The sequence below is a fragment of the Oratosquilla oratoria genome, chromosome 33, assembly GCF_046742065.1.
Source record: "Oratosquilla oratoria isolate Oo_2021 chromosome 33, ASM4674206v1, whole genome shotgun sequence".
NCBI lineage: Eukaryota > Metazoa > Arthropoda > Malacostraca > Stomatopoda > Squillidae > Oratosquilla > Oratosquilla oratoria.
Window position 1 is genome coordinate 44,687,888 of NC_134809.1, and position 23,966 is coordinate 44,711,853.

The 23,966-nt window shown below is 39.4% G+C and overlaps 1 protein-coding gene across 1 annotated transcript in view; it reads left to right on the plus strand.

Annotated features, from left to right (window-relative positions):
- The first annotated feature begins 14,786 nt into the window (after positions 1 to 14,786).
- kst (spectrin beta chain, non-erythrocytic 5 kst) overlaps positions 14,787 to 23,966 on the plus strand; it is a 377,873-nt gene continuing 368,693 nt past the window's right edge. The window contains exon 1 of the mRNA XM_076172895.1: positions 14,787 to 15,025. The gene's annotated coding sequence lies outside the window, so the exon portion shown is untranslated. The remainder of the gene's footprint in view (positions 15,026 to 23,966) is intronic.

The following is a 23,966-nucleotide window of genomic DNA, read 5'->3' on the forward strand; positions in this document are numbered from 1 at the left end:
TTAACAGGATATTATAGAAAATTCATTCAAAGTTATGCTGACATTGCTAATCCACTAAGTTCTTTGTTGAGAAAGGACTCAAAGTTCATATGGGGACCTGCGCAACAGCAAGCTTTTGACAAGTTGAAAGATAAACTCACAAGTTCACCTATTTTAATTTTCCCCGACTATGAAAAAGAATTTATTCTTTGTACTGATGCGTCTGACATAGGGTTAGGAGGCATACTAATGCAAGAGAGAAATGGAACTTTAAAACCCATAGCTTACACATCCAGACTTTGTAATAGTGCAGAGAGGAACTATTCTATAACTGAAAGAGAAACTTTAGCAGTAATTTATTCTTTAGAAAGTTTTAGGGATATGATACTAGGGTATCCCATCAGAGTTTGGACTGATCACACAGCTATTCAGAACTTATTTAAACATAAGAATCTTAGAGGCAGACTTGCTAGATGGTTTGCGATACTTCAGTGCTATGATGTTCAATTTAATTATATTCCGGGTAGAAGGAATGTAGCAGATCCACTTTCTAGAAACATTAGTCAACCAATGACTGGGACAGGGTTGATTAATTTTGTTTGTAGTATAGAAGAATTAGTAACTTTAGATGAAGAAATGCTAATAAGAGAAACAGGGAGATGATGAGACATGTGATTCAATAATCAAGCATTTGATGAACCCAAGAGGAGATCCTCCAAAGCTACCAAAGGGGTATAAGATAGAGGAATTTCATTTGATTAATGGAATTTTGTATAGGAAAACATTTGTAAATGGGAAAGATATTTCTAGAGGTCAAGTAAATCAGTTGGTTATACCACAAACTCTGGTAAATGAGATATTGAAGTTACTTCATGATAGTGATTGTAGTTCACATCCTGGAAAGGATAAAACTTATAGACAGGCACAACTTAAGTACTTTTGGTTAGGTATGAAGAAAACTATATATGATTATATAGAAAAATGTGTAAAATGTGTAAAGGTGAAGGGAAATACACCAAAACCTGCTCCTATACTCACCTATCCCATTCCACAGAAACCTTGGGAAAGAGTTCACATGGATACTTTGGAATTACCACTAACCGAGAACGGCTTTAAATACCTATTTGTTGCTATTGATTATTTTTCAAGATTTTGTATATTACAACCCATAATCAATAAGAAAGCTGAAACTATTGCTTCCGTAATCTATGATCAGATAATCTGTAATTTTACTACACCTAACATCCTAGTTTCAGATAATGGGACTGAATTTAATAACAAAATCTTGGAAAATCTATGTAATGTGTTCCACATCAAGAAAGTCAATATACTCGTTAACCATCCCCAAAGTAATGGAGTAGTAGAAAGGTTAAACAAAAAGATAATTATATGTCTTAGAACCCTAATAAGTCCTCATAGTGTAACTTGGGATACTTGGATTCCTTGTGTTAAGTGTACCCTGAACAATCAAATTAATGTAGCAACTGGGGATACACCTCATTTTATAATTTTTGGGGAGGACAAAACTCTGCCATATGAAATGTTGACAGCAGAGCAAAAACCCATATATAATATGGATGATTATATATCCAATAGGATAAATACTCTTCAAAGTATTCACCAAAGAGTTAGGAAACATATGCAGGTGTATTCACAAGAGATGAGGGAACAACAACACAAAATAGCTCGTAAACTAAAATTGAAAATTGGGGAATTAGTAATGGTCAAAGCAACCTCACCCAATAATAAACTTTCACTAAGGTACACTGGTCCATATAGGGTAATTGATTCTGCAGGTGGAAACAAGTTTAAACTTAAACATTTAGAATCAAGAGAAGAATTGGTAGGACATTTAGATGACATAAGGAAAATTAGCTTGCAGATCTATGAAGATGATTATAGTAATACTTTGTGCATAAATATTGATAACCCTGGAGAATATGGAGAATATTATAATGATATTTTTCAAGAGTTGAACATTAATCTTGATGTATTTTACAGATGAAAACTGCCTTATTAATAATATTAAGTTTGGTGAGTGCCATGGACTGGAATCCGATTCGTCCTGGAGCATTGGTACATCATCAAGGTAACCTAATCTTGGTTGATAAGGTGGTAAGGGTAGTTCTTGATTATAAAAATGTAACCAAAATTAAAGAAAATGTGGACTCCATTAATAAAAGTTTGCAAATATTAAAACAGAACATTTCCAGTAAAGATGTTAAGGATAGACTTGAAAACAAAATAAAGGAAATAGAGGATAAATTGCACATCATAGGTTCAAATTTCAAAAGCAATGTTAGACAGAAGAGAAGTGCAATAGTAGTGGCTTTGGGAGCTCTTGCTGGTTTGGGAATTGCCAATTTTGCCTTCCTTGCTGACTTGAAAATTTCAATAAATACATTAAAGGAGAAAGTTGGAAAAATTGATGAATTACAATCAAGCATTAAAAACATTGAAGAAATGATCTCTGATATTTCAGATAACTTAGAGAATCTCAGCTTGAAACAAAGTGAACAAGAGAGTACAATGCAAATTTTTTTGTTACTCAATACTATGCAATTGAAATTATCTGAGATGCAAGTTCAATTGGAATCTTTTGTACAGGATTTAGTTATGGCCAATTCGGGTCAAGTAACTTCTTCTCTCCTTCCAATACCTCAACTTATAAAGGTAATTAAGTCAGCAAAGAAGGATTGGAACTTTGAACCTTTCTTTGAAGAAGCTAATGTAGCATTATATTATCCATTGCTAAACTCCTACCTTAATGTTACTTCAGTTATTATTGAAATCCCGTTCTCTTCCAACCAAAGATTTAACTTATTCAAATTGAAACCCTTCCCATTGAAGGTAAATGGTTCATTTTATGAAGTAGATATTCCAATTGTAGACCCAATCAATTATATCCTTTCTGTAGACAATCTGAAGGAGAGCAGAGTCTCTAATGACAAGTTGAAGGAGTGTAGAAGATTTAATAGGAATCTTTACCTCTGTCATTCTTCCATGTTTGTGTTCCGTGAAGCTTTGAAAAATTCATGTGAAGCCTCTCTGGTTAGGAATATGTCTGTTATGAACAATTGTCATTACCAACGAATTTTGGTAGACCAGATCCCTCATTGTAACATACAAGGATCTCATTACCTGTTTTTCCCTAACAAGACAAAGGTATCAATAAATTGTCCCGGGTTGAGTCCTAAATTGGATTTGGTTGAAGGTCTTGTCTCTATTCAAGATAACTGCGAATTGCATGCAGACACTATTTCCACCATTTCTAATACCCTTAATACAATGCATTTAACCGAGGACACCTACATTTCAACCTTCAACTTCACATTGCCTGAAAACTCCCCTCCCTTGAAAATTAAGAGAAGACCATTGTCAAGATCTCCCTCAAATGATTTACATATGTTACCAATCCTAATCATACCCTTACTTTCAGTGTTAGTGGCAGCACTGATTGCCTTTGTTGTATTCCGGAGATTGGCTCTGTCAAAGCAAATCAACCATGTAACCGCTTAATTCAATACCTTATATATATATTGAGATGCATGTTATTCACATTTATAGGTATTATGTTTATGTATTATTCCCAATTTATAGCATGAATGATGTATTTTGGAAGATAGATTAACAATAACGCAAGGGTAGATTAGCTTATTCTAGAAATATATTAGCAAGCCCTGTAAGAGGGAAATAAGAAATTGGTCGGGACGACCAAGGGTAGCTGCCGAGCCCTGTAAGAGGCCGGTAGTGTACGAATGGAAATGAGCTAGGGCAGTAGAATAACTCAGACTCGACGCCTCCGAAGAGGGCAATGTTATGTCTAGGTGAGGGCGACGTTTTGTCTATGTAAACACACCGACGGTGGTGACTGTTTTTATAATCGCTTATGTAATCACAACATTGTAAGCGCGGGTTACCTTCGTTTGACTAATGCTGAGGTAAACAATTTTTGCTAGTGGCATTGAAATGGCTTTCCGGATTGGTGCAAGGTGCAGAAGGAGGAAAAAACTATTGGTGCATGAATTCAAAGTCACGCCCATAAGGAGTGACATTTATTTGAGAAGTCACCGGGGATTGGTTTAGAAAAATTAGTGACGTCAGACGAAGGTAGCTTAGCGTAAGATACGGGATCTCGTGAGACGTTCTACAGAGAAGAGATAGAGAAGATATAGGGAGAAGATATAGAGAGGGTGTAAGGAGAGAGGATCAGGAGACGATGTAGAGACGAGAGAAAAGAGATCCCGAGTGTAAGCTAAGGTGAAATTACAGTGAAAGAAGAAAGAAAATTCACCATCCTTTTATTAACCCAAAGGACGAGAGGAATAGGCATGGGGCCTAGAAAATAGTGAGACTACAGGAAAAAGAAGGCATTGGGCCTACTACTTAAGAGGAACTTGAATATTAGTGAACCTCACGTAACGAGAGGCAAGGGGCCTCGAGACGAGTGATATTACAAGTCAAATTTAAGTGACAGTGGTGACTAGGGGAGGTGAAAGAATCGCTGTCAATGGAAAGGCAGATCTCGCCAAAAATGCATGTAAACTGCCACTGCCTGACCATGCCATACTCTACCCCCTCTGTTACAAGAAGATCACTCTGCCGCTCTTCTAACCACCCTCCACCGCATGAATGCAGAGTGCGCACAAATCGTGTTAATACAATACTACGACTACTTCAGTCTCTCTCTCCTGAGGTATCGCAAGCACGGACTCCTTGTTCACAGACACAATATCGAGACTACACGGCATCGACTGGGTTACAGACCACTGTAGTAAGTCTCTGAGGCGGGGGACATACCACACTACTCCACCTGCAAGCTATGCAACCGTCTCAACGCCAACAGTCGTCACTACCACTGCCTCGAATGTCCCTCATTAAAAGACCTATTGCCCCAAAGCCAAGACTTACATGTGTAACACTTTTTCTTAACTGACAATAATCTAGACACTGTCCTAATTCGACAGCAACACTTTGGTGGATGCTAAAGCTTACCTTACTTTGATTACCAATATATTTCCCTTAACGGAATGTAATGGAACTGCCTTGTGGTCTCTTGCAATCTCCTTGTATTATTATTATTATTATTGCCATACACCTTCACTGTATCTAGTAATGTGACCTGCGCGCCACGCATACTATGTATAAATAGAAAGTACCTACTGTACTAGGTTTGTCGATCTGTGAGTGCAATAAAATTATATTAAAAAATAACAATTGAATTATTTTATTTACTTTTTACTGAGCACTGATGACTGCTCCTTCTTTTACCAGCCGGTGACATGGAAAACATACCCACACCAATACAATTCAGTGTTCCTTCCGGCAGACATACAGAGCCTGAGGACCGTTGGTAGCTACTGGGGCTATGGGTTATTGAAACGTGAGGCAACAATTATTATTATCATCATCGGTGATATTATTATTATCATTATTGTAGTAGGGTAGCAAATAAAAGTATCTTAACAATGGTAAAATAGTGTATTAATTCACAATTCGAGAAATTCACTACAATAGACAAAAACGTGCGTATACCTAGGAGTAGTGGTGGGCAGCTACCGGTAAAGTTACCGGTTTTATCGGTAACAGCCTTGACGGTAGCTTACCGGCAATAATTCTGCTACCGTTAAGGTTCCGTTAACCGATAAGCTATACCAAACACTCGTGGAGCGGTAAGCACGTCTCGGCTTGGTGGTACTGAGTGACGGTAGTGGTGGGCAGCTACCGGTAGTTACGGGTTTTATCGGTAACAACCTTGACGGTAGCTTACCAGCAAAAAATCTGCTACCGTTTAGGCTCCGTTAACCGATAAGCTATCCCATAATACTCAGAGAGCGGTAAGCACGTTTCGGCTTGGTGGTACTGAGTGACAGTACTGACGGCCCTACGTAGGATGAAAATTAACAGGAACGTACTCAACGTGCTAGATCGTCCTGCTCCCTTCTCGGCCCACAGATGCACAGTACGAAATGTACGTATTCGAATATGAAAATTAACAGACGTGCTAGATCGTTTTGTTCGCATCTCGGCCCGCAGAGGTTCAGTGCAAAATGTACGTATTCGATTAGTCAGCCTATGTGATCTAGAAATGAAGAGGTGGTCAAACTACTCGAAAACTTTTCAGTCTGCCTGGTTAAAGGATCCCCTGTTTAAACAATAGTTAGCGGAAGTGAAAGAGGATGGAAATAAGGCACGTTGTAAAGTTTGTAGAACGGACATGAAAGCTCACAGAACGGGGAGAGTGGAGAGACACTGTTTCCACACTTACCAGATCTTCATATTTAACTTTATATTTAATGTTTATTAATATATGCATATTTACAAATATGTATGCAGTTGCTCATGAAAGACACCATCTGCATGTTACAATCTATTTGTACTGTACTTGTATTGGAGTTAATCACAAACAAGTTCACAAATACACTTATCAGACTCGCACGAGTGATGACTGACAAGGATATATATATCAGCTATGGGTTGGGGCAGGGAATACAGTTTAACACAACAGACTCAAGGAAAGCAGAGACAAGAACAAGCGGGCAGAGACGATCAAAGATTCTGGTGGATTAACACTGTGCCCATTGAAGTGGCCTCTACGACGCAAGGTAACGTGTTATTCAAAAATCATATTATTTTAGTGATACGCATGTAATTATTATTCGCGTAGTCTTAAGTAACTAATATTTGCGAGCCTTACCCTAGATTGGTGGAGGTGGCGCGCGCTGGCGATTCCGGTGGGCATGTATCCAAATGGATACACAGAATAAAAAATTAAAATAAAATATATGCGTGTGTTTTTTGTCCATTTAAAAGTACTATAATATAAATATAGGGATCGTAGAGTCCTGCTAATACAAAATTAACGTAATTCCAATATAAAAAATGACAACTATGAACAATTGAAAAAACTTTGACAGAAATTCAAAGGGTTGAGATTATGTGTTCCTGAGCCTAATATAAGAGGAACTTGGTAAAAAAAAAAAACATTATGAAAATGACCTACATATGTCAATTCATCTCACACAAAACCTTTAAAACCTCAATTGTACAAAAAAACTTTGTCCTGACTAAATGAAAAATGGGTGATTTTGGAAATGAAATTTTGTGTAATGTGTAAAAATGATGCATGTAATTATTTTTCTTTTATGAAATTGTTTCTATGTGAAAAATATATTCTTTGTATGAAATTGCACTTACATAGAGACGAAAGTGGAGTGTGAGAGGGGGAGGGGGGGATTGGTGCGTAGGCCTATGCACTGAGGGAGAGGAGGTAATGCTGTGACCTTACACGCACCCCGTCGCCCACGAGAGTTGGAGTAACGACTCGGAGCGCAGAATTTTTATAGTGACGACGTTACAAAACTTGAGTTGTGACTACACAACATAGTAGGATGAAATTTGTTTAGATTTAAGTCATAAAGGCGACTCGAACTTGGGACGTCATTACTACCTCACGAGTCTTTTACCGGTAAATTACCGGTAATTCCGGTGACGGCATTGTTGTTTACCGGTAATTCCGGTATTGAAATTAGCGGTATTTGCCCAGCACTACCTAGGAGGCTGATTCACAACTATCGCTACGGCTACGCCTTGTTTTGGCGGCAAAACTCACATTCGAGCGCGGGGGCCGAACACTTGGTTCTCCCATACATACTTTGTATAGAAATACCAAACAATAATTCAACTACATATTCAATACACAATGACAAAATTAAAGGCTAACAATACACCCAATAGGTACTAATATTATAAATGGGAAACTATACGTAGACCATCACATCGCTCGACCACCACCACTTGATGACCCCACCAAGCAAACAAGGGGAAATAAATGACCGAAGCATAAGAAAACGTAAAAGGATGACCTACTCCACACACACCATATTGTACATACAAAAATGTGGGGGAAATGTGTACATGAAATCATCCTATACAAGAAAACATACATAACACACACATATATCTATGCAAAAGAATATAAGAAAACATATATATATATATATATATATATATATATATATATATATATATATATAAGTGCAAGGTAACCACTTTAGAAAATAAACAAACGGAGCAGAGCGCTTTCGTATATCACATCTTCAGTGTAAATTACAAAGAAAGAGGGTACAGCCAAACATAATATAGTATGACAAGAGCGTAAGGAACTACACTAGGAGAGGTGGTAGACGAATTGTCCGGGCGTGGGTCACACGTCTAGCATTCTTACATTTGGTAATTGTTGGCTAATTCCCTCCAGATATGATTATCTATCTTATACAATCCTAAGTTGAGGGTGAAGTTGTTATCATTTGTAAATCTAATAAGGCAACTTTCAATTAAATTTCTTTCGACAATATTATTGTTGAAAGTAATCACTCTAATGTTTTCCCAGTTGATAGGGTGATCAAAAGTGCTTAAATGTTTAAAAATGGCACTTTACTCATTACCGTCGTTGACACATTTCTTTTGTTGTTTTATCCTAACAGAAAGATCTTTTGCCGTTTGGCCGATATAGAATTCATCACATATTTTGCATGGAATTTTGTAAACACAGCCTTTTTGGCATTTTTTAGAATTATTAATTAGGTATTGTTTGATTGTGTTATTGTTTCTGAAGGCTACGTTGATATTAATTTTTTTTTGTAATTTGGGAACAATAGTTAACTTTTCTTGGTAAGGTAAAACTACTAGGTTATTATGGTCCTTGGGTTTGTTAGGCTGAGAGTTGTAGTAAGTTTTCCTTGCAAAATTATAACAAACATCAATGAAATGTTTAGGATATTTCAATTCAAAACTAATATCGTAAACATTTCTTATTTCCTCATCAATATACTCGGGACTGCAGACCCGTAAAGCTCTAAGGAACATTAACAAGAAAACCGATATTTTTACATTATCAGGATGGGAAGAATAGTAATGAATGTATGAGTGTATATAGAAAACCAACTAATGTAAACTCATACCCGTCTGGGGGTATTGGCTGTATGTTATTGTGGCAAAGTAGCATGCAGTTGATACTTTAGGGTCTATATGGGGCGCCCCTACGGACCAGGGCCACACATCATTTTGTCTGTGATAGAGGAAAAATCTGTTCATAGAGAAATTATGACACTTTTATACTACGACTGTCTCTCCGTTATGCTGCCCCCCAACCCCTTGTTACTGTCCTGTACCATTTCTCTGAATATTCATTTCCTTTTTTCGCCTACCTACCCTGTGGTGGAGGCAAAATAATACTGCCGCCAAGTATTTCCACTTGGATCGTAAAAGGCGACAAAAAAAGGGACGGGGGATGGGATTAGGAGTCCTACTACCTGTAGCCCCAAAAGGGGACATTCTTAAAAAAGAAAGTAAAGGCATATGAGGGTCTAGGAGTTTTCCAACCAGTACCCTAAGGTTTGGGTCTTTTAATGTGCGTGGATGTGGTACAGATGAGAGTAAAAGGGAAGAGATAGGCAGTATGTTTGTGAGAAGAAAGATGGATGTGCTGGCTTTGAGTGAAACTAAAATGAAAGGGAAGGGCGAGTGTGAGTTTGGGAGTGTAGCTGGGAGGTACTCAGGAGTGAAGAGTGGACGAGGGAGAGAAGGGGTGGCTATACTAGTAAGTGAAGAGATAAGTAAGCGTGTAGTGGAGTGGAAGGAGGTTTCATCAAGGTTGATGTGGATGAAGGTGAAGCTGGGAAGGGAGATGTGGGTTTTTGTAAGTGCGTATGGGCCTGGTAGTGAGAAGAGCGTAGAGGAAAGGGAGGCTTTTTGGGTAGATATAAATGAGTGCATAGAGGGATTAGGAAGAAATGTCAATGTAGTTGTATTGGGAGACCTTAATGCTAGGGTAGGAAATGAACCAATAGACGGAGTGATTGGGAAGTATGGAGTTCGAGGCAGAAATCGTAGTGGAGAATTGATGATGGAGATGTGTCTTGAAAGAGAGTTGATGATAGCAAATGCAGTGTTTAGGAAGAAAGTCATGCGTAAGTACACATGGGAGAGGGTGGTGGATGGAAGGGTGGTAGATAGAGCGTTAATGGACTATATAGTGGTGGCCAGGAGTATGGTTGGAAGAGTTAAGGATGTACATGTCCAAAGGGGAGAGAGTGAGGGAATATCAGATCATTTTCTGGTGAAAGGTAAACTGAGAGTGGAGAATAGGTGAAGAAAGAGGAAAAGGGCAGAAGGTAGGGAGGTACTTAGAGTAAACTACTTAAATGTGAAAAAAGGAGAATGAGTCTAAGAAGCTGAGAGAGGAGTGTGAGGGAGTAAAGGATAGAGTAGAACTAGGAATGGAGGAGGAATGGGGATGGTTCAATGAGGGAGTCATAAGGTGTGTAAAGATGGTGTGTGGAACAAGGAGGGCGGGAGGAAATAGAAGGAATGGTAATGAGTGGTGGGATGAGGAAGCAAAGAAGTGTATAGAAAAGAAGAAGTAAGCATTCACAGATTGGCTACAAATTAGGACTAGGGGATCGTATGAGAGGTACAAAGTAAAGAGAAGGGAAGTTAATCATAACATAAGGGAAGCAAAGAGGAGAGCAGATGTGAAATGTGGTACGAGTATGACAGAAAATTTTGAAAGTAATAAGATGTTTTGAAAGGAAATTAAAAGAGGAAGAGGATGCGAATCAAGTAGAGAAGAAAAGGTAAAAGGTGCAGATGGAGAGATGATAATGGAAGAGAAGGCAGTGAGAGGAAGGTGGCCAGAGTATTTTAGGGAGTTGCTAAATATGAAGGAGGATAGGGAGGAAGAGGTGGTTGCAGTGGGAAGCGCTAAGAAAATGAGAATGATGAGTGAGGAAAATGAAGGAGAAATAGGGAAGGATGAAGTGACAGCAGCTGTTCAGATAATGAGAGCAGGTAAGGTACCTAGGTTGGATGGATACCATAGAGAATGTCTGAAGAAAGGAGGTACAGCTATGGTGGACTGGTTAGTGAGGCTATTTAATATTTGTTTAAGAGAGGGTAGAGTGCTGGAGGACTGGAGGAGTGCCTGTATAGTTCCGCTTTAAAAGGAAAAGGGGGACAAGTGTGAGTGTAGTAGTTTCAGAGGGATCAGCCTGTTGATTGTAGTTGGGAAGGCTTATGGGAGGGCCTTGACTGAGAAGATTAGGAGAGGAACAGAGGGATTAATTGGTGAGGAACAGTGTGGGTTTAGGACAGGTAGGGGTTGTGTAGATCAGATTTTTGTGGTAAGACAAATATGTGAGAAAGTTATAGAAAAAAGTAAGGATTTTTTTTTTTGGCTTTTATGGATCTGGAAAAGGCTTACGACAGGGTAGACAGGAAGGCACTGTGGGAGGTACTGCAGATATATGGGATAGGAAGAAAGCTGTTAAGAGCTTGTGTTAGGATTAGAAATGGAGAGAGTGAATGGTTTGAGGTAAAAGTGGGACTTCATCAGGGATGTGTTATGTCGCCCTGGCTGTTCAATCTATACATGGATGGGGTGGTGCGAGAGGTAAATGCAAGGGTAGTGGGTCAGGGGTTGGAGACGGTTAAAGAAAATGGAGAAAAGCGGGAGGTGAGCCAGTTGTTATTTGCTGACGACACTGCGCTTGTAGCAGGATCAGAGGAGGGACTGAGGAAGTTGGTGACAGAGTTTGAGAAGGTGTGTGAAAGAAGGAAGCTGAAGATAAATGTGGGCAAAAGTAAGGTGATGAGATGTACAAGGGGAGAGAGTGACAGCAGGCTGGAAGTGAGAATAAAGGGTAAAAGACTGGAGGAAGTGGATAGTTTTAGATGCTTCGGTGCGAATGTGGCAGGAAAGGGAGGAGTGGGGGTGGAGGTAGAATGTAGATTGAGAGAAGCGAGTAAATGTCTTGGTGGATTAAAAAGTGTAATGAGAAATAGATATCTGGGAATGGATGCTAAGAGGAGGTTATATGAAGGAGTGATTGTACCAACAGCACTGTACGGGGCAGAAACATGGAACATAAGAGAGGAGTTTGAATGTGTTTGAGATGAAATGTCTGAGAAGTATGATAGGGGTTACTAGGCTAGATAGAGTGAGAAATGAGGAGGTGAGGAGGAGAATAAGGGTGGAAAGGGAGCAGGGAGATAGTGTTCATGAAAGAGTATTGGGATGGTTTGGACACATGGAAAGAATGAATGAAGAAAGATTAGTAAAAGAAGTGTGGAAGGCAGAGGTGGAAGGAGTGAATATGAGGGGGCGTCCTAGGATGAGATGGATGGATGGGGTGAAAGGGGCATTACAAAAGAAAAGAATGTCTGTTGAGGAAGGACGGGAGAGGACAGAAGATAGGGGTGAATGAAGAAGGGTTGTGTATGGATAATGCTGTGATGCATGAGGGGGAGTGGGTGGAGGATTGGGGGTGAGGAAGTATGTATGAGAAAAAAATTGACGCAGCCCGAAGGGATTTCTCCCCGTCTTCTCCTTTTCTGCATGAGGGGACGGAGAGGGGGTGTCGTCGAATTTATGAAGCGGCCTTGCTGTGGATGTGCTGTGTCTTGCGACACTGCTTCTGACCCAGGGCAGTGGACAGGATGCTGGTATGACCCGTCATCCAGGAGGTGCCAAGATGAGAGGGAGGGAGGAGGGTGGAGGGGAGTGGAATATGTGGGAGGTGGAATGGGTGGGAGTGGTTTCTATGCCTTTTTCTTTTTGGCTACCCCCGTGTAAGGGGAAAAAACCCTTTGGTATATGTATGTATGTATTATCATTATTATTATTATTGTTGTTGTTATTGTGGTTTGTGGCAGGATCGGAGGGATTGAGGAAGTTAGTGACAGAGTTTGGGAGAGTGTGTGATAGAAGAAAGCTGAAGATAAATGTGGGTAAATGTAAGGTTATGAGATGTACAAGGGGTGAAAGTGGCAGCAGACTGGAAGTGAGCATTAAGGGAGAGCGACTGGAGGAAGTGGATAGTTTTAGATACTTGGGTGCAAATGTGGCAGGAAAAGGTGGAGTGGAGGTGGAGGTAGAATGTAAATTGAGAGAAGCGAGTAAATGCATTGGTGGATTAAAAAGTGTAATGAGGAATAGGCATTTCGGAATGGATGCTAAGAGGAGGCTGTATGAAGGAGTGATTGTGCCAACAGCACTGTATGGGGAAGAAATATGGAACATAAGAGAGGAAGAGAGAAGGAGTTTGAATGTGTTTGAGATGAGGTGTCTGAGAAGTATGATGGGGGTTACTAGGCTAGATAGAGTGAGAAATGAGGAGGTGAGGAGGAGAACAGGGGTGAAAAGGGAGTTGGGAGATAGGGTTGATGAAAGAGTATTAGGATGGTTTGGACACATGGAAAGAATGAGTGAAGAAAGACTAGTAAAAGAGGTATGGAAGGCAGATGTGAAGGGAGTGAACATGAGGGAACGTCCTAGGATGAGATGGATGGATGGGGTGAAGGGGGCTTTGGGGGAAGAGGGGAATGTCTGTTGAGGAAGGACGGGAGAGGACAGAAGACAGGGGTGAATGGAGAATGGTTGTATATGGATGATGTTGTGGTGCATGAGGTGGAGTGGGTGGGGGGATGGTGGGATGAGGTAGTATGTGTGAGCAAAATTTGACGCAGCCCGAAGGGATTTCTCCCCGTCTTCTCCTCTTATGCAGGGGGGGGCGGAGAGGGGGGTCACCGATTTAACGAAGCGGCCTTGCTGTGGATGTGCTGTGCCTTGCGACACTGCCTCTGACCCAGGGCAGTGGACAAGGTGCAGGGATGACCCGTCATCCAGGAGGTGCTAAGATAAGAGGGAGGGTGGAGGAGAGTGGAGTGTATTTAGGGATGGAATGGGTGGGAATGATTTTATGCCTTTTCCTTTTTGGCTACCTCCCTTGTAAGGGGGGAAAAAGCCTTGGTACATGTATGTATGTATGTATTATTATCATTATTAATGTTATCATTATTTTTATTATCATTAATATTATCATCATCATCATAATTATTATTATTATTATTGTTGTTGTTGTTATTGTTATTATTATCATTATTATTATTATAATTATCATAATCATTATTACTATTATTATTACCATGTGTCCATTTATTTACATATATTTGGATATGCGATGAATTTAATATATAGTGTTATTGTATTACAATCACCTATTCTGTGTCTACTGTATTTAGATCAACGAATCTTTAATCACGAATTATAATTTGAATTATATATTACCTGATATCATGGTCATCATGATTATTATTTTTCTTTGAAAGGGTAACATTGCGGATCCGTTATACAGTTTGTTACAATTACATCAGTGATGGTCATCTGAAGTATTAGATGAGACATTTATACTGTGCTCACTGTGTGAACTTCGTTGGGAATGAACTTAGCTGTATCCGTGCTGAGAGAAGCAGTAGTTCGTGACGGAGGAGTGTAGTTTGAACGACGAGGAGAGGAGGGAGGACTGGGAGTGGCACAGGCGGTTATGCCTCGGTGCTTAGGTTTCAAAGTAGTCTACTGTACTTGTTGTCACTTGAGCGGGGTGATTTTTTTTTATTTGTGTAACCATGAATTCTTCCCTAACTATAATGATCAGCACTCTACACTTTGGGGTATTGGAAAGAAATATTCTGTTGATTATGGGTGGACAGCATTGAGGGAGACGTTGAAGTTCCCGTGGCTGTCTCGGCAGGTCTGACGAATAAGCTATTTATATTTTATGAAAGGTTTTCTGGAACAATTATTAAAGAAAATTATTAAATAATATTTTGTTGTTATTTATGTATTTAATTACATTTCAAAAATTATTTATAAACCACAATCCAAGGAGAACAAATAAATACAAATGAAATGTATGGTGGAGCATGGCATTGAACGAGGTTAGAGCTGCCGGGCTTGATCACTCCGCGTTGACGTCAGTTGAGGCCAAACCGGTGTCAAGGGAAGGTCATAATAGCCTCCTGACAGGTGTTTATGTAAACAATTTTGTCCAGTTTTGAAACTGTAAATATTGTGAAAGGGAGTGAGAAAGACACTATAATTGTTAAGAGTATAAACACTGTAAATAGAAGTTACGTTGGAATTTGACATCGATTAACGTGAAAAAATCTACTCTGAGCTGGCTGGAGACACCTTCAATAGCCATAGGTAAGTTTGTTGGCTACGTATTACGTTCAGGAAAGCTGTTGCGCAGATTGACTCGCGACCAACTGCCAGTAATTTAGTTCGCAAGATGTCTCATTTCAATAAGGGTAATAATTCTTTTCAAGTGAAAATGTGACTACGTAGAAGTCCTCTAATGTACTGACACCCAAAAATGTGCCATGTGCAGTACTTAATTATAGTATAATCGAGATTACATAGGGGTAAATTGCATCGGTACCGCTTCTGTATCTGAGATCTGTGGTGGCATGCAGGCATTCAAGTGAAGAGGCGGAAGGGGCTTGCGGTGGAGAGGGTGGGGCCACAGGCGGGAACCAAGTCCGGCTTTTGCAAGAGAGCGAAGAAAGGAAGTAGGAAGGTACGTAGTCGTAGGTAGGTAAGCTTGGCAGGCAAAACAGGTGTAGGCAGTGATTGCGAAACGGTGACGACTTAGGGGGGAAGTGTAGCACCAGTTCTCGGAAGTAGGGTTCAACGAATGGTAGGAATTGAGCAGGAAGAAGACTATGTAGCAGAGGAAGTGGTCAGTCAATTACTAGAAGTAGGAGGGGGTGTTGGCTGGAGTGGGGCGAAGTTTGAGGGAGAAGTGCGAGTGAGGACTGGCCTGTGAACACTACGTATATTGCGTGTACGTATGTTCACTGGGGCTGGGGTGACAGGCCTTGTTCGAAGTAGTAAGGAAAGGATAGATGTATAGGTGCAGCGGGAAAAATATTTAGGAGCCTGTGGGCGAACGGTGGGATACATACGGATGAAGGAGAGACGCAAGGGTGAAATGACCTTTAGGGTAGGGGAGAGAGATAGGTTGGCGGAGAAGGTGGGAGTGAAAGGAAGCAGGCAGCAGTGAAGTAAGGATGGTTATGAAGTGCCCCGGATTGGAAGCAGTTGACCAAGGGGAAAGTGGTTGGTTCTTTGAGGAAGAGAAGGTTGACAGGTGGAAGAAGCAACTAGTGAAAGCAAATATAAATCGATGGTACGCATTGGCAGCTAAGCGGAATAGGCGGGAAGGGAAGGCAGGCAGGCAGGCAGGTAGGTTGGTTAAGCTGGGACCAGCAAGGTTAAGTGTGAGGGTGAGGGAAAAGTTGAGAGCAATAATAGGTCACGTGCAGTGACTGTTGTTGCTCCTGTCAGACCGGGTGAATTGTACTACCCCCACCTGTCAGCCTGCCCCTACATCATCTGTTGCACGATCGTACACTCGACTTATCGAACGAACAGATTACAAATAGCTTTGCTATTAATCATTTAGGTATTTGTCATAATATCTATTGTCATCGAAGTGAGAGGCGAATTTTCGTATTCTAACGGCCTGGATGATAAATGTCAGATGTTTGGTAATTAAGAATTTCTTGTGCATTCGTACGTGCAACTATAGATGGGCGATGGAAGTACCGCTTACGCATACTAAACCTGTTTTAAATTTCACAACAAGATCGAATATTTTAAAGTAGACGAGAACCTCCTCGATAAAATAATAAAAATATTTATTGAAGTGGGTATGTCGAGACTTGGGGATTGGGGGTGCGGGTAGAGGGCATGCACCAATGTTGGTCACACCAAATGTATTAAAAACAAATAAAAGTCTGGTTGTCCGCAAGTGTTCACTGGAGAATTCAGAAAATCAAGAGGTGGGATGATGTGAGGTTTTGTCCATGGTAACCTCTACACGGTATTTGGTCAATATTCAGGACCCACCAACTTGCAAGTAATCCCCACCAGTTGAGAGGATTATCATCAGGATCCGAGGAAAACTTTTGATGAAGTACATCACAAAAATATATAAATTGGAATATACAAGAGGACCGAGTCCTGGTACACTTCAGTGATTTCCTGAATAGTAGATTCATTATGATGGCTGTGAAGGATGAGGTGTCCGAATGGAGAGGTAACTAGTGGAATCCCATTGGGTTACTGGGACATAATGTGTTAACATGATGGGCAGGACAAAATTTACTCCAACTAATTTCCTGACATTGCTAAGATTTTGAAGAGTAAAGTATATGAATATTGCTAATTGTTACAGGAAAATCAAGATATATTTATGATTGGAATCGGAAGTGGAGAATGAAATTGTACAGGAATATTCAAAATTGGTTATTGAGACTACCAACAGAAAATAGGCCTTGTCATAGAATGAAACTACCTTAGGTGCAACCACAACTCAAAAGATAGTGAACACCTTATCTAAACTGCTCCACACTAACAACAACACAATATTTTTTCCTTGAATGACCTCAGCCTAAATAGGACGTGTTGTCAGTTACTTGAGCCGTGAGTCTACTGCAAGAAATGGCAGTGGATTGATTGATTGGTTGGTTGATTGAACCAGTTGCAATAATGAAGAAAGTTATTTAATTATGGTAACTGGAGAATTTACAATGACAAAAAAATTAACAAGATCACAGGAGATGCATGTTTACAAACACAAAATTGGCATTTCACACTATGGGTGGAGAAATGATGAAGGTTAATAAAGTTACCTTATCTACCCAAAATTGTGATGTGCAGCAATTGTGTGTTCCCCACACAGAGTAAGCTAAAAGAAAAATACAATACAAAAGGCAGTGTAATGGTCCCCAGCCTAACAGACATGTTGAAGGAGTAGGGAAGATAGGACTGCTCACACTTATCATAATCTTCCTTTTCTTCTTCCTCCTCTTCTTTAATCCTTTTCTTTCTCTTTTTGTTTCATGTCTTTCTCTTCTTCCCCACAGAATAAGATAAAAGAAATATAGAATACGAAAGGTAACTAATGGTCCCCAGCCTTAGAGATATTCAAGGTGGTGTAGGGAAGATGGGACTGCTCATGCTTATCATCATCATCATCTTCCTCTTCTACTTCTACCAATTTTTCTTCCTCCTCTTTTCCTCCCCTTTCTTCCTCCTCCTCCTCCTCTTTCCTTCCTCTTCTTCCCCTTCTTTCTCTTCCTTCTCATCCTCCTCTTGTTTTTCTTAACTGTATAGGTGTCAATAATAGTATGGGATGAAGGAACATTAACAGAACATGGCAAGGAACTCAATAAGACTGATAAATTTTTTAATCATTGTCTAATTTTCCCTGACTACCAGTAGCCACGTATTGGCTGAAAGACAAAAAATAAATGTCTATTTTGTGTCTTCCAGTGTGGGATTGATTCCATGTTACTTGTTTATAGTAGCAGGAGGAGGGAGCAGTCACTGGTTGTCAGCTCAGCTGAAAAGGTGGAGTAAATACAGCCAAAGTTGATGAAAAGCTGGGCCCGGTCCAGTGATTGAGTGTCAGCCCCTCGGTGATCTTCAGATGCTAAGGCTGTTCATGGGTTTTCAAGAATGGCAGTAAGGTGACTGTTATTCTCGGGTGTCTATTACAGGAGTGTTTGAAGGACACCTTTTTTTCATACAGATGAATTAGTGTATGGAATAAACTAGATTAAGAAACAGTTTAGGCATACAATAACAAAACATAAAACCAGATTTGACCATTGGAGTCTAGACATTGGAGCTCAGATCATAGCTCCTACCTTGTATATTCCATTTAGGGAAATATATCTCTAAGAAATGCAGACAGTCTCCAGAATCAGCTCAAGGTCTCTTATTACAGTACCATACTACTGGTACCTCCATTTATCGTCATAACAATTAGCCACAGATATTGGAACAGATCTAGGACCAGACTGTCTACAACAAAACAACAGAAGCCACAGATATTGGAACAGATCTAGGACCAGACTGTCTACAACAAAACAAACCTACAGCAGATGTGAAAATGCCACATCCTCTTGTATTATGATTGTGGTAATAGTACGCTCCCAGAAGAAAAAAATTGGAAAATGACAGTGGCACATTTCTATATTGTGTATTTTTCAAGTGTGGTACCAGTGGTAAGAGAAATGCTCAGATTATGTTGAAAGTATACAACTGTAACTACATGAAAGAATAATATTTTATATGTTCAAGAAAAAGCTTGAATCTCCTTTCCTTTGTATTACAATTAGGTAAATACTTGTACACAAAAGCATGCCATTCTTCAGCTCATCAAAGTAGAGCTAAATAAATCACTCATAATTGTAGAAATAATTACCACACAAACACATGTAAAGCAACTTGATGGAGCAGTGGTAGAATTCCCGGCCACCACTATGGCAGTCCAGGTTTGAATCCTGCCCAGGGTTGAAATAATTTCAGTATTGCTGCGCTGCGAGTTGTTACTCCAACCCTCGTGGGCAGGGAGTTGGGGTGTGTGTTTGTGTGTAAGGTCACAGCATTATCCATAGATCAATCATATGAGCTCTGAGCTCTCTTCCAGTAGGGAAATAGATGTTGATTACGAGTCCAACACATGATCCAAGACCATGGTGAATCACATCTACATCAAGCAAATTGATCTCCAGCACAGAAGACAAAGCAAAGAAGGATAGATGAGAAACATGGAACCTGCCATTATTAAAAGAAAGCAAAGTAAGAGGTGACATGATTGCAGTGTTCATGCCAGTGAAAGCATTGGATAAAACAAAATTGCAATTTTGGTTGAGATAGCATCAAGCCAGTGGAACTGATTGAAAACTTTATGCCTGAAGGTTAATAAATGCAGTTTTTTTTGTACATAAGTGTGAACTCGCTGCATAGCCTAATAGATTTAGCTAATTCTGAAAGCATAAATTAATTTAAAGCCAAATTTGATACAGAAAAAAGAGAAGTGATCTTAGAAGTGTAGCTCCATTCTAGTACATTACAATTGATATAAAGATATAAATAAGACAAATGTAATACTATATGTAGCTTGTTCACAGTTTATGCAAAGTTCAGGTAATTTATTTCTATGAATTTAAGGTGTGCATAATTAAAATGATACCGAATTGAATTTCATTCAGAAGAACTTTGTTGTTCTATTTGTATAGTGATGGGGACCCAACTGTGTAGGCATACTTACCAGTATTTGGTTTAAGCCAGGTAGGAAAATTGTGTATGAATTGGAAGATTGAGGAATCCCAGAGTATATATAACTAAAAATGTGTGGTTTGATTTAATTTGAGATGATTTAAAAAAAAAAAAAAAAAAAAAAGGTATTCCAAAATAGATTTAATTCTATATTGATAGCTGTTGCCTTGAGTTTCATGGATGGGAAACACCAGAACCCTAGAGTGCAGTCTTAAAGGTCCACTGCAGGACTGTACAATCCCCTGAGGTATGATATGTCCTCTATACCTCTTTATGATGGTTTAATCTGGCTTGGTAAGGATGTATTTACCAAGTTGTATCTTAGGGGAAGGGGAGATATGCTTGTGGTGTCCTGTCTTTGTAGCTCAGTTTCTAATTTGCCCTTGAATTTGTGTATGGTTTATGCACACACTACTGTTTTGCCCAGTTTTTTCCAGATGTCTACCTCTGTATGGATTTTTTTTTTTTTTTTTTCCATGTCCTCATGTGTTTCTCTTGTTCCAGTATAGTAAGTCCTCTCTATCAAGGACTTCTGTGCCTTTCATGATTCTGTAAATGGTCAGTAGGTTCCCTCTTTTCTTTGTTCCAAAGTCAGTAATATCAGTTTAGCCAGTCTTACCTCGTATGATAGGTAAGCAAGTGCTGGGACCATCTTTGTAGTTGCTCTCTGGGTTCTTTAATTTTCTTTATATTCTTTTTGGTACTGGGTGACCATAGTGTCGTAATATATTCCAGTCTAGGCCTTATTAGTGTTACTAATATTTTTTAACCATTTCTTCATTTAAATAGGTAAGAGCCACCTTTATTGATCTTAGCAAGCTGTAGGATTCTGTGACAATTTTGTTTATTTATCAGGGGACAAGTTCATTTGAGATAATTACTTCCAGGTCTCTTTCATATTATCCCACTTTCTTCAATTCCTTTGTTCCAATTATATATATATATATATATGTATATATATATATATACAGTATATATATATATTCTCTCTCCCAAACTCCATTATGCTACATTTTCAAATGTTGAACTCTACTTCCCACTTCTGACTCCATTTCCAAACCCTGCAGAACTCCACTAAACACCTCCCAACCTAAACACTTTTCTCAGAGCACAACTCTCATTTTTCTACCATGCAGGAAATCCTCCATCCAGTTTAGTAGGTTACCTTGCATCCTTCCTAGGTTTTCCTTTTATTAATTAATTTATTTTATTTATTATTTATTTGTTTATTTATTTTTTGTACTTTGCTGAAGGCTTTTTGCAAGTTTAGGAAAGGACAATCAGCCTATCCATCCCTTTCTTGTATGGTAAGAAGTGCATGTGAAGTTTTATGTAGAATGGCTATGGTTGTGAATGAAGTCTGAAATCTGTAATGAGCTCCTTCATACTGATTAGGTGGTAGCATGTATATATGCGACACTGATATCTTGCAGATCTGATTTCTGCCATTGTGGAGAGGGGTTGGAAACTTTGTACTTTTCCATTGTTGCTATCTGGTGACATTATCCTTAGTCAAGTTTACTTGTTAAATTTTGTGATTGTTTCATATACAGTATGGTTTATTTTCAATAAATTTCTGGTGACAGATCATCCTTAGTCAAGATTCCTTGTCTGATTTTGGGATTGTTTCATATACCCGGTATTGTACAACTCATGTCTATATCCTTTTACTTTTGCCCATTTTCAAAGTATAACCTTTTCAATAAATTTCTTCTACCACTCCAGTCTCCTATAGTAATTTACCATCCTGTTCACTTTTCATGATCTTTGTTTAATCTGTGAATAAGTGTTGCTGATTCAGTATGTCATTGATACATACCAAAAACTTTACTATGTGACTACTTATCACCTCTCCAATTTGACATCTCATCCTTCACTCTTGTACCCCATCTTTCAAGAACTCCTTCATCCATTCCAGTATGATCCTTTGAAGTCAGTTTTCAAACTTGCTTAATATTTTTTGTGCCTTATTGAAAGTTTTTACCACATCTGAGTCAAGCCCTCTTTTATGTAGCATATAAACTGTTCTTAGATAAAATGCTAAAACAGGTTCATCAAACAGTATCATCATATTTTTATTTAATTTTTTTTCCATATACCAGAACTCCCTTGTCTATTCATTTCATCCATATTTTGATTATTGTACAGGTGATGGATATTGATACATAATGTAGAGGTTCCTCCCTTTGTTGTTTTTCTCTTTTTTCATTTTTCCTCCTCTTTTTTTTTCTCTTCTTTCCCACCCAGTGGCATCCTCCCCTCCTCCAAAGAACATTCAAACAATTGTTGTATCTTGTTCAGTAATCATACTCCACATTCCCTTAGTATACATTTAGAATCCCATCTGATCCTTAGGGCTTTCTTGTAATTATTCACTCCTACTCTTATAGTATGTAATATATCTTGAGCTATTTCTTTCTCCTCAGAGTCCATTTCCTTGTTAAGTACCAACTGGAAACTTTTGTTTTTGTTTGTTATTTGAACTATGTTTTTGCTTTCTTGTATAATTCCATCTACTAGCTTGGATACCTCTTTGTTTTGCCTTGCCATTTACAAATATATAGAGCAGCTTACTTTTAATTTTATCCCTCATTACAGCCTCTAGTAATGAAGTTTAATTCTTCCATATCATGACTCCTGCTATTTGGCTGCTGCTATCTCAGTAGTTAGGGGTTGCACCAGGTAGGTTATTTTAAGTACCAGTAACATACTGCCAGATTATTCTCAAACTCCATGATAGCCTCTCAGTAGTATTAATTGTAATGTACAGGAAAAGGTCTGTTCATGGGGCCCTATCACTATCTCCATGGATCAAATGTACCCTTTAATTAATTTCTTGATTTTGGTTGCCATGTTTCCTCATTTAGTCCAATCCACAAATTGATTCTGGATGGAAAACAGTTTCTCAGTATCTTGGCATGTAGTCTATCTCAATTTTTCCCTATGATCCCATGTCACGCACCCATCCCAAAAGCAATTCCAATGTATAAACTGGGATCCAGTTTGTTTGCCGATTTAATTTTTATCTAATCCGAGAAGCTGCATCAAGTTCAACATTTAGCAACCAAACAAGAATGTCGAATATTGGTTGGGAGGAAAAAAGCTCCAAGGGTTTAAATGCATCACAAATCAATGGAATAGGTCCTAGGATGCAAGTCCAGAGCAACCAGCACAGTATACAGAGTTCAAAGCAGCAGAAGGCTACTCCTTTGTTGAGTGGGTGCCACAGAGATGAACAAAATAGTGTCTTCAAAACAAAAGGGAAAATACCCATTAGTATGGAGAAGTGTTCAAATTTACCAAGCATTTTAAACCCTTCTTTACTGAGGAATAGTTTCCTAAGGGGAGCAAGGGAGCCTGGTGGCAGCCTTAACAAAATGAAAAGTGTCATTCTATATGAAGGGGATCAAGTTAGTCAGTCACCCCTCACTACGAATGAGGTGTCGAAGAAGTGAATAAATTAGCCTGTCGGTAGTCTGAAAAAAGCCACCCGATATGGAAGACGTTAAAACTCGCACGGCTGGGGGGAACTCCATGACAGGGCACAGCTGCACTCGCCCTTCTCCAGCCCAGTGTATCATCCATGGCAAGTGTACACAACCCAAAAAAGTGTGACCCAGTAACACTTGCTCGCCCCGCCCAACGTGCAGTCTGCCATTTGACTGAGGCCTAGGAAGGCTGCTGTCCGAGAGTTAGCGAGGGGCCTGGGGAGGAGGAGGATAATCATGGTGGTGGTTGGGTGCGAGTGGTGGGTCGGTTAGGTGAAAGGCACAGAGCCAGCCATCTACTTTTTGTTCGACGAGACCTCCTCTCTCTACCTGAGGAGCCAACCGCTCTCGCCGTTCGACGGCCGTTGTGCTGCCAAGTCCTACCCTCCTGATTCCACCTTTCTTTCTCTGGAATTGTTGGTTCGTTGGGAACTTCGTGTACTAACGTTACATAAAGAATTGAAACTGTATTTTAATAATCCTTCATAAATATAATTTTAGAATACGGACTTGTTTTTCTAAAT